Source organism: Chiloscyllium plagiosum, unplaced genomic scaffold, assembly GCF_037043375.1.
Source record: "Chiloscyllium plagiosum isolate Xiang-an unplaced genomic scaffold, Cpla_swu_hap1 HiC_scaffold_38, whole genome shotgun sequence".
NCBI classification, from domain to species: Eukaryota; Metazoa; Chordata; class Chondrichthyes; order Orectolobiformes; family Hemiscylliidae; genus Chiloscyllium; species Chiloscyllium plagiosum.
Genome location: NW_028270176.1, coordinates 19,925,817 through 19,938,093, shown reverse-complemented (window position 1 = coordinate 19,938,093; position 12,277 = coordinate 19,925,817). Strand labels below are relative to the sequence as shown.

The window sequence follows — 12,277 nt, the reverse complement described above, 5'->3', positions numbered from 1 at the left end:
TGTGTACCGTACCCCAGTGTTAATGTGTACCGTACCCCAGTGTTAATGTGTACCATACCCCAGTGTTAATGTGTACTGTACCCCAGTGTTAATGTGTACCCTACCCCAGTGTTAGTGTGTACCGTACCCCAGTGTTAATGTGTACCGTACCCCAGTGTTAATGTGTACCGTACCCCAGTGTTAATGTGTACCATACCCCAGTGTTAATGTGTACCGTACCCCAGTGTTAATGTGTACCGTACCCCAGTGTTAGTGTGTATCGTACCCCAGTGTTAATGTGTACCGTACCCCAGTGTTAATGTGTACCGTACCCCAGTGTTAGTGTGTACCGTACCCCAGTGTTAATGTGTACCATACCCCAGTGTTAATGTGTATCGTACCCCAGTGTTAATGTGTACCGTACCCCAGTGTTAGTGTGTACTGTACCCCAGTGTTAATGTGTACCGTACCCCTGTGTTAATGTGTACCGTACCCCAGTGTTAATGTGTACCGTATCCCAGTGTTAATGTGTACCGTACCCCAGTGTTAATGTGTACCGTATCCCAGTGTTAATGTGTACCGTACCCCAGTGTTAATGTGTACCGTACCCCAGTGTTAATGTGTATCGTACCCCAGTGTTAATGTGTACCGTACCCCAGTGTTAATGTGTACCGTATCCCAGTGTTAATGTGTACCGTACCCCAGTGTTAATGTGTACCGTACCCCAGTGTTAATGTGTACCGTACCCCAGTGTTAGTGTGTCTGTACCCCAGTGTTAATGTGTACTGTACCCCAGTGTTAGTGTGTATCGTACCCCAGTGTTAATGTGTACTGTACCCCAGTGTTAATGTGTACCGTACCCCAGTGTTAGTGTGTACCGTACCCCAGTGTTAATGTGTACCGTACCCCAGTGTTAATGTGTATCGTACCCCAGTGTTAATGAGTACCGTACCCCAGTGTTAGTGTGTACTGTACCCCAGTGTTAATGTGTACCGTACCCCAGTGTTAGTGTGTACCGTACCCCAGTGTTAATGTGTACCGTACCCCAGTGTTAATGTGTATCGTACCCCAGTGTTAATGAGTACCGTACCCCAGTGTTAGTGTGTACCGTACCCCAGTGTTAGTGTGTACCGTACCCCAGTGTTAATGTGTACCGTACCCCAGTGTTAATGTGTACTGTACCCCAGTGTTAATGTGTACCGTACCCCAGTGTTAATGTGTATCGTACCCCAGTGTTAATGTGTACCGTACCCCAGTGTTAGTGTGTACCGTACCCCAGTGTTAATGTGTACCGTACCCCAGTGTTAATGTGTACCGTACCCCAGTGTTAATGTGTACCATACCCCAGTGTTAATGTGTACCGTACCCCAGTGTTAATGTGTACCGTACCCCAGTGTTAGTGTGTACCGTACCCCAGTGTTAATGTGTACCGTACCCCAGTGTTAGTGTGTACCGTACCCCAGTGTTAATGTGTACCATACCCCAGTGTTAATGTGTATCGTACCCCAGTGTTAATGTGTACCGTACCCCAGTGTTAGTGTGTACCGTACCCCAGTGTTAATGTGTACCGTACCCCAGTGTTAATGTGTACTGTACCCCAGTGTTAATGTGTACCGTACCCCAGTGTTAGTGTGTACCGTACCCCAGTGTTAATGTGTACCGTACCCCAGTGTTAATGTGTACCGTACCCCAGTGTTAATGTGTACTGTACCCCAGTGTTAATGTGTACTGTACCCCAGTGTTAATGTGTATCATACCCCAGTGATGGTGTGTACCGTATCCCAGTGTTAATGTGTACCGTACCCCAGTGTTAATGTGTACCGTATCCCAGTGTTAATGTGTACCGTACCCCAGTGTTAATGTGTACCGTACCCCAGTGTTAATGTGTACCGTACCCCAGTGTTAATGTGTACCGTACCCCAGTGTTAATGTGTATCGTACCCCAGTGTTAATGTGTACTGTACCCCAGTGTTAATGTGTACCGTACCCCAGTGTTAGTGTGTACCGTACCCCAGTGTTAATGTGTACCATACCCCAGTGTTAATGTGTACTGTACCCCAGTGTTAATGTGTACCGTACCCCAGTGTTAATGTGTACCGTACCCCAGTGTTAGTGTGTACCGTACCCCAGTGTTAATGTGTACCGTACCCCAGTGTTAATGTGTACCGTACCCCAGTGTTAGTGTGTACCGTACCCCAGTGTTAATGTGTACCGTACCCCAGTGTTAATGTGTATCGTACCCCAGTGTTAATGAGTACCGTACCCCAGTGTTAGTGTGTACTGTACCCCAGTGTTAATGTGTACCGTACCCCAGTGTTAGTGTGTACCGTACCCCAGTGTTAATGTGTACCGTACCCCAGTGTTAATGTGTATCGTACCCCAGTGTTAATGAGTACCGTACCCCAGTGTTAGTGTGTACCGTACCCCAGTGTTAGTGTGTACCGTACCCCAGTGTTAATGTGTACCGTACCCCAGTGTTAATGTGTACTGTACCCCAGTGTTAATGTGTACCGTACCCCAGTGTTAATGTGTATCGTACCCCAGTGTTAATGTGTACCGTACCCCAGTGTTAGTGTGTACCGTACCCCAGTGTTAATGTGTACCGTACCCCAGTGTTAATGTGTACCGTACCCCAGTGTTAGTGTGTACCGTACCCCAGTGTTAATGTGTACCGTACCCCAGTGTTAATGTGTCTGTACCCCAGTGTTAGTGTGTACCGTACCCCAGTGTTAATGTGTACCGTACCCCAGTGTTAATGTGTACCGTACCCCAGTGTTAGTGTGTACCGTACCCCAGTGTTAATGTGTACCGTACCCCAGTGTTAATGTGTACCATACCCCAGTGTTAATGTGTACCGTACCCCAGTGTTAATGTGTACCGTACCCCAGTGTTAATGTGTACCGTACCCCAGTGTTAGTGTGTACCATACCCCAGTGTTAATGTGTACCCTACCCCAGTGTTAATGTGTACCGTACCCCAGTGTTAGTGTGTACCGTACCCCAGTGTTAATGTGTACCGTACCCCAGTGTTAGTGTGTACCGTACCCCAGTGTTAATGTGTACCATACCCCAGTGTTAATGTGTATCGTACCCCAGTGTTAATGTGTACCGTACCCCAGTGTTAGTGTGTACCGTACCCCAGTGTTAATGTGTACCGTACCCCAGTGTTAATGTGTACTGTACCCCAGTGTTAATGTGTACCGTACCCCAGTGTTAGTGTGTACCGTACCCCAGTGTTAATGTGTACCGTACCCCAGTGTTAATGTGTACCGTACCCCAGTGTTAATGTGTACTGTACCCCAGTGTTAATGTGTACTGTACCCCAGTGTTAATGTGTATCATACCCCAGTGATGGTGTGTACCGTACCCCAGTGTTAATGTGTACCGTACCCCAGTGTTAATGTGTATCATACCCCAGTGATGGTGTGTACCGTACCCCAGTGTTAATGTGTACCGTACCCCAGTGTTAATGTGTACCGTACCCCAGTGTTAATGTGTACTGTACCCCAGTGTTAATGTGTACCGTACCCCAGTGTTAGTGTGTACCGTACCCCAGTGTTAATGTGTACCATACCCCAGTGTTAATGTGTACTGTACCCCAGTGTTAATGTGTACCGTACCCCAGTGTTAATGTGTACCGTACCCCAGTGTTAGTGTGTACCGTACCCCAGTGTTAATGTGTACCGTACCCCAGTGTTAATGTGTACCGTACCCCAGTGTTAATGTGTACCATACCCCAGTGTTAATGTGTACCATACCCCAGTGTTAATGTGTACTGTACCCCAGTGTTAGTGTGTACCGTACCCCAGTGTTAATGTGTACCGTACCCCAGTGTTAGTGTGTACCGTACCCCAGTGTTAATGTGTACCGTACCCCAGTGTTAGTGTGTACCGTACCCCAGTGTTAATGTGTACCATACCCCAGTGTTAATGTGTACTGTACCCCAGTGTTAATGTGTACCATACCCCAGTGTTAATGTGTACCGTACCCCAGTGTTAGTGTGTACCGTACCCCAGTGTTAATGTGTACCGTACCCCAGTGTTAATGTGTACCGTACCCCAGTGTTAATGTGTACCATACCCCAGTGTTAATGTGTACCGTACCCCAGTGTTAATGTGTACTGTACCCCAGTGTTAATGTGTCTGTACCCCAGTGTTAGTGTGTACCGTACCCCAGTGTTAATGTGTCTCGTACCCCAGTGTTAATGTGTACCGTACCCCAGTGTTAATGTGTACCGTACCCCAGTGTTAATGTGTACCGTACCCCAGTGTTAGTGTGTACCGTACCCCAGTGTTAATGTGTACCGTACCCCAGTGTTAGTGTGTACCGTACCCCAGTGTTAATGTGTACCGTACCCCAGTGTTAATGTGTACCGTACCCCAGTGTTAATGTGTACCGTACCCCAGTGTTAATGTGTACCGTACCCCAGTGTTAGTGTGTACTGTACCCCAGTGTTAATGTGTACTGTACCCCAGTGTTAATGTGTACTGTACCCCAGTGTTAATGTGTACCGTACCCCAGTGTTAATGTGTACCGTACCCCAGTGTTAATGTGTACCATACCCCAGTGTTAGTGTGTACTGTACCCCAGTGTTAATGTGTACCGTACCCCAGTGTTAATGTGTACCGTACCCCAGTGTTAATGTGTACCGTACCCCAGTGTTAATGTGTACCATACCCCAGTGTTAGTGTGTACTGTACCCCAGTGTTAATGTGTACCGTACCCCAGTGTTAATGTGTCTGTACCCCAGTGTTAATGTGTCTGTACCCCAGTGTTAATGTGTACCGTACCCCAGTGTTAATGTGTACCATACCCCAGTGTTAATGTGTACTGTACCCCAGTGTTAATGTGTACCGTACCCCAGTGTTAATGTGTCTGTACCCCAGTGTTAATGTGTACTGTACCCCAGTGTTAATGTGTACCGTACCCCAGTGTTAATGTGTCTGTACCCCAGTGTTAATGTGTACTGTACCCCAGTGTTAATGTGTACCGTACCCCAGTGTTAATGTGTACTGTACCCCAGTGTTAATGTGTACCGTACCCCAGTGTTAATGTGTCTGTACCCCAGTGTTAATGTGTCTGTACCCCAGTGTTAATGTGTACCGTACCCCAGTGTTAATGTGTACCATACCCCAGTGTTAATGTGTACTGTACCCCAGTGTTAGTGTGTACCGTACCCCAGTGTTAATGTGTACCGTACCCCAGTGTTAATGTGTACCGTACCCCAGTGTTAATGTGTACCCTACCCCAGTGTTAATGTGTACCGTACCCCAGTGTTAATGTGTACCGTACCCCAGTGTTAATGTGTACCATACCCCAGTGTTAATGTGTACCGTACCCCAGTGTTAATGTGTACCGTACCCCAGTGTTAATGTGTACCGTACCCCAGTGTTAATGTGTACCGTACCCCAGTGTTAATGTGTACTGTACCCCAGTGTTAATGTGTACCATACCCCAGTGTTAATGTGTACTGTACCCCAGTGTTAATGTGTCTCGTACCCCAGTGTTAATGTGTACCGTACCCCAGTGTTAATGTGTACTGTACCCCAGTGTTAGTGTGTACCGTACCCCAGTGTTAATGTGTACCGTACCCCAGTGTTAATGTGTACTGTACCCCAGTGTTAATGTGTACCGTACCCCAGTGTTAATGTGTACCATACCCCAGTGTTAATGTGTACCATACCCCAGTGTTAATGTGTACCGTACCCCAGTGTTAATGTGTACCGTACCCCAGTGTTAATGTGTACCGTACCCCAGTGTTAATGTGTACTGTACCCCAGTGTTAATGTGTCTCGTACCCCAGTGTTAATGTGTACCGTACCCCAGTGTTAATGTGTACCGTATCCCAGTGTTAATGTGTACCGTACCCCAGTGTTAATGTGTACCGTACCCCAGTGTTAATGTGTACCGTATCCCAGTGTTAATGTGTACCGTACCCCAGTGTTAATGTGTACCGTACCCCAGTGTTAATGTGTACCGTACCCCAGTGTTAATGTGTACCATACCCCAGTGTTAATGTGTACCGTACCCCAGTGTTAGTGTGTACTGTACCCCAGTGTTAATGTGTACCGTACCCCAGTGTTAATGTGTACCGTACCCCAGTGTTAATGTGTATCATACCCCAGTGTTAGTGTGTACCGTACCCCAGTGTTAATGTGTACCGTACCCCAGTGTTAATGTGTACCGTACCCCAGTGTTAGTGTGTACCGTACCCCAGTGTTAATGTGTACCGTACCCCAGTGTTAATGTGTATCATACCCCAGTGTTAATGTGTACCGTACCCCAGTGTTAGTGTGTACTGTACCCCAGTGTTAATGTGTACCGTACCCCAGTGTTAATGTGTACCGTACCCCAGTGTTAATGTGTATCATACCCCAGTGTTAATGTGTACCGTACCCCAGTGTTAATGTGTACCGTACCCCAGTGTTAATGTGTACCGTACCCCAGTGTTAATGTGTACCGTACCCCAGTGTTAATGTGTACCGTACCCCAGTGTTAATGTGTATCATACCCCAGTGTTAATGTGTACCGTACCCCAGTGTTAATGTGTACCGTACCCCAGTGTTAATGTGTACCGTACCCCAGTGTTAATGTGTACCGTACCCCAGTGTTAATGTGTACCGTACCCCAGTGTTAATGTGTACTGTACCCCAGTGTTAATGTGTACTGTACCCCAGTGTTAATGTGTACCGTACCCCAGTGTTAATGTGTACCGTACCCCAGTGTTAATGTGTACTGTACCCCAGTGTTAATGTGTACCGTACCCCAGTGTTAATGTGTACCGTACCCCAGTGTTAATGTGTATCATACCCCAGTGTTAATGTGTACCGTACCCCAGTGTTAGTGTGTACTGTACCCCAGTGTTAATGTGTACCGTACCCCAGTGTTAATGTGTACCATACCCCAGTGTTAGTGTGTACCGTACCCCAGTGTTAATGTGTACCGTACCCCAGTGTTAATGTGTACCGTACCCCAGTGTTAATGTGTACCGTACCCCAGTGTTAATGTGTACCGTACCCCAGTGTTAGTGTGTACCGTACCCCAGTGTTAATGTGTACCGTACCCCAGTGTTAATGTGTACCGTACCCCAGTGTTAATGTGTACCATACCCCAGTGTTAATGTGTAACGTACCCCAGTGTTAATGTGTACTGTACCCCAGTGTTAATGTGTACCGTACCCCAGTGTTAGTGTGTACCGTACCCCAGTGTTAATGTGTACCGTACCCCAGTGTTAATGTGTACCATACCCCAGTGTTAATGTGTAACGTACCCCAGTGTTAATGTGTACTGTACCCCAGTGTTAATGTGTACCGTACCCCAGTGTTAATGTGTCTCGTACCCCAGTGTTAATGTGTACCCTACCCCAGTGTTAATGTGTACCATACCCCAGTGTTAATGTGTACCGTACCCCAGTGTTAATGTGTCTCGTACCCCAGTGTTAATGTGTACCATACCCCAGTGTTAATGTGTACCGTACCCCAGTGTTAATGTGTACCGTACCCCAGTGTTAATGTGTCTGTACCCCAGTGTTAATGTGTACCGTACCCCAGTGTTAATGTGTACCGTACCCCAGTGTTAATGTGTATCATACCCCAGTGTTAATGTGTACCGTACCCCAGTGTTAATGTGTACCGTACCCCAGTGTTAATGTGTACCGTACCCCAGTGTTAATGTGTACTGTACCCCAGTGTTAGTGTGTACCGTACCCCAGTGTTAATGTGTCTCGTACCCCAGTGTTAATGTGTACCGTACCCCAGTGTTAATGTGTACCGTACCCCAGTGTTAATGTGTACCGTACCCCAGTGTTAATGTGTACCGTACCCCAGTGTTAATGTGTACCGTACCCCAGTGTTAGTGTGTACCGTACCCCAGTGTTAGTGTGTACCGTACCCCAGTGTTAATGTGTACTGTACCCCAGTGTTAATGTGTACCGTACCCCAGTGTTAATGTGTACTGTACCCCAGTGTTAATGTGTACTGTACCCCAGTGTTAATGTGTACTGTACCCCAGTGTTAATGTGTACCGTACCCCAGTGTTAATGTGTACTGTACCCCAGTGTTAATGTGTATCGTACCCCAGTGTTAATGTGTACCATACCCCAGTGTTAATGTGTACCGTACCCCAGTGTTAATGTGTACCGTACCCCAGTGTTAGTGTGTACCGTACCCCAGTGTTAATGTGTACCGTACCCCAGTGTTAATGTGTACTGTACCCCAGTGTTAATGTGTACCCTACCCCAGTGTTAATGTGTACCGTACCCCAGTGTTAGTGTGTACCGTACCCCAGTGTTAATGTGTACCGTACCCCAGTGTTAATGTGTACCGTACCCCAGTGTTAATGTGTACTGTACCCCAGTGTTAATGTGTCTCGTACCCCAGTGTTAATGTGTACCGTACCCCAGTGTTAATGTGTACCGTACCCCAGTGTTAATGTGTACCGTACCCCAGTGTTAATGTGTACCGTACCCCAGTGTTAGTGTGTACCGTACCCCAGTGTTAGTGTGTACCGTACCCCAGTGTTAATGTGTACCGTACCCCAGTGTTAGTGTGTACCGTACCCCAGTGTTAATGTGTACCGTACCCCAGTGTTAGTGTGTACCGTACCCCAGTGTTAATGTGTACCGTACCCCAGTGTTAATGTGTACCGTACCCCAGTGTTAATGTGTACCGTACCCCAGTGTTAATGTGTACCGTACCCCAGTGTTAATGTGTCTGTACCCCAGTGTTAATGTGTACTGTACCCCAGTGTTAATGTGTACCGTACCCCAGTGTTAATGTGTACTGTACCCCAGTGTTAGTGTGTACCGTACCCCAGTGTTAATGTGTATCGTACCCCAGTGTTAATGTGTCTGTACCCCAGTGTTAATGTGTCTCGTACCCCAGTGTTAATGTGTACCATACCCCAGTGTTAATGTGTACTGTACCCCAGTGTTAATGTGTACTGTACCCCAGTGTTAATGTGTACCGTACCCCAGTGTTAATGTGTCTCGTACCCCAGTGTTAATGTGTACCATACCCCAGTGTTAATGTGTACCGTACCCCAGTGTTAATGTGTACCGTACCCCAGTGTTAATGTGTACCGTACCCCAGTGTTAATGTGTACCGTACCCCAGTGTTAATGTGTACTGTACCCCAGTGTTAATGTGTCTCGTACCCCAGTGTTAATGTGTACTGTACCCCAGTGTTAATGTGTACCGTACCCCAGTGTTAATGTGTACTGTACCCCAGTGTTAATGTGTATCGTACCCCAGTGTTAATGTGTACCATACCCCAGTGTTAATGTGTCTGTACCCCAGTGTTAATGTGTACCATACCCCAGTGTTAATGTGTACCCTACCCCAGTGTTAATGTGTACCGTACCCCAGTGTTAATGTGTACCGTACCCCAGTGTTAATGTGTACCGTACCCCAGTGTTAATGTGTACCGTACCCCAGTGTTAATGTGTACTGTACCCCAGTGTTAATGTGTATCGTACCCCAGTGTTAATGTGTACCGTACCCCAGTGTTAATGTGTACCGTACCCCAGTGTTAATGTGTACCGTACCCCAGTGTTAATGTGTACCGTACCCCAGTGTTAATGTGTCTGTACCCCAGTGTTAGTGTGTACTGTACCCCAGTGTTAATGTGTATCGTACCCCAGTGTTAATGTGTACTGTACCCCAGTGTTAATGTGTACCGTACCCCAGTGTTAATGTGTACTGTACCCCAGTGTTAATGTGTCTCGTACCCCAGTGTTAATGTGTACCGTACCCCAGTGTTAATGTGTACCGTACCCCAGTGTTAATGTGTACCGTACCCCAGTGTTAATGTGTACCGTACCCCAGTGTTAGTGTGTACCGTACCCCAGTGTTAGTGTGTACCGTACCCCAGTGTTAATGTGTACCGTACCCCAGTGTTAATGTGTCTGTACCCCAGTGTTAATGTGTACCGTACCCCAGTGTTAGTGTGTACCGTACCCCAGTGTTAGTGTGTACCGTACCCCAGTGTTAGTGTGTACTGTACCCCAGTGTTAATGTGTACCGTACCCCAGTGTTAATGTGTACCGTACCCCAGTGTTAATGTGTACTGTACCCCAGTGTTAATGTGTATCGTACCCCAGTGTTAATGTGTACCGTACCCCAGTGTTAATGTGTACCGTACCCCAGTGTTAATGTGTACTGTACCCCAGTGTTAATGTGTATCGTACCCCAGTGTTAATGTGTACCGTACCCCAGTGTTAATGTGTACTGTACCCCAGTGTTAATGTGTACTGTACCCCAGTGTTAATGTGTCTCGTACCCCAGTGTTAATGTGTACTGTACCCCAGTGTTAATGTGTACTGTACCCCAGTGTTAATGTGTACCATACCCCAGTGTTAGTGTGTACCGTACCCCAGTGTTAATGTGTACCGTACCCCAGTGTTAATGTGTACCGTACCCCAGTGTTAATGTGTACTGTACCCCAGTGTTAATGTGTACCGTACCCCAGTGTTAATGTGTACCGTACCCCAGTGTTAATGTGTCTGTACCCCAGTGTTAATGTGTACTGTACCCCAGTGTTAATGTGTATCGTACCCCAGTGTTAATGTGTACCGTACCCCAGTGTTAATGTGTACCGTACCCCAGTGTTAATGTGTACCGTACCCCAGTGTTAATGTGTACCGTACCCCAGTGTTAGTGTGTACCGTACCCCAGTGTTAATGTGTACCGTACCCCAGTGTTAATGTGTCTGTACCCCAGTGTTAATGTGTATCGTACCCCAGTGTTAATGTGTCTGTACCCCAGTGTTAATGTGTATCATACCCCAGTGTTAATGTGTACCGTACCCCAGTGTTAATGTGTACTGTACCCCAGTGTTAATGTGTACCGTACCCCAGTGTTAATGTGTACCGTACCCCAGTGTTAATGTGTACCATACCCCAGTGTTAATGTGTCTGTACCCCAGTGTTAATGTGTATCATACCCCAGTGTTAATGTGTACCGTACCCCAGTGTTAATGTGTACTGTACCCCAGTGTTAATGTGTACCGTACCCCAGTGTTAATGTGTACCGTACCCCAGTGTTAATGTGTACTGTACCCCAGTGTTAATGTGTACCGTACCCCAGTGTTAATGTGTACCGTACCCCAGTGTTAATGTGTATCGTACCCCAGTGTTAATGTGTACTGTACCCCAGTGTTAATGTGTACCGTACCCCAGTGTTAATGTGTACCGTACCCCAGTGTTAATGTGTACCATACCCCAGTGTTAATGTGTATCGTACCCCAGTGTTAATGTGTACCGTACCCCAGTGTTAATGTGTCTGTACCCCAGTGTTAATGTGTTCCGTACCCCAGTGTTAATGTGTACCGTACCCCAGTGTTAATGTGTCTGTACCCCAGTGTTAATGTGTACCGTACCCCAGTGTTAATGTGTCTGTACCCCAGTGTTAATGTGTACCGTACCCCAGTGTTAATGTGTACCGTACCCCAGTGTTAATGTGTACCGTACCCCAGTGTTAATGTGTCTGTACCCCAGTGTTAATGTGTCTGTACCCCAGTGTTAATGTGTACCGTACCCCAGTGTTAATGTGTACTGTACCCCAGTGTTAATGTGTACCGTACCCCAGTGTTAATGTGTACCATACCCCAGTGTTAATGTGTACTGTACCCCAGTGTTAGTGTGTACCGTACCCCAGTGTTAATGTGTACCGTACCCCAGTGTTAATGTGTACCGTACCCCAGTGTTAATGTGTACCGTACCCCAGTGTTAATGTGTACTGTACCCCAGTGTTAATGTGTACCGTACCCCAGTGTTAATGTGTACTGTACCCCAGTGTTAATGTGTACCGTACCCCAGTGTTAATGTGTACCATACCCCAGTGTTAATGTGTATCATACCCCAGTGTTAATGTGTACCGTACCCCAGTGTTAATGTGTACCGTACCCCAGTGTTAATGTGTACCGTACCCCAGTGTTAATGTGTACCGTACCCCAGTGTTAATGTGTACCGTACCCCAGTGTTAATGTGTATCATACCCCAGTGTTAATGTGTACCGTACCCCAGTGTTAATGTGTACTGTACCCCAGTGTTAATGTGTACCGTACCCCAGTGTTAATGTGTACCGTACCCCAGTGTTAATGTGTATCGTACCCCAGTGTTAATGTGTACTGTACCCCAGTGTTAATGTGTACCGTACCCCAGTGTTAATGTGTACCGTACCCCAGTGTTAATGTGTACCATACCCCAGTGTTAATGTGTATCGTACCCCAGTGTTAATGTGTACCGTACCCCAGTGTTAATGTGTCTGTACCCCAGTGTTAATGTGTTCCGTACCCCAGTGT

General features: G+C 46.9%; 1 protein-coding gene across 1 annotated transcript in view; it reads right to left on the bottom strand.

The window, feature by feature from the left end:
• The window catches only part of LOC148139018 (HLA class II histocompatibility antigen, DM alpha chain-like), a 94,757-nt gene that overhangs the window by 70,240 nt on the left and 12,240 nt on the right, over positions 1–12,277 (bottom strand). The window lies entirely within an intron of this gene.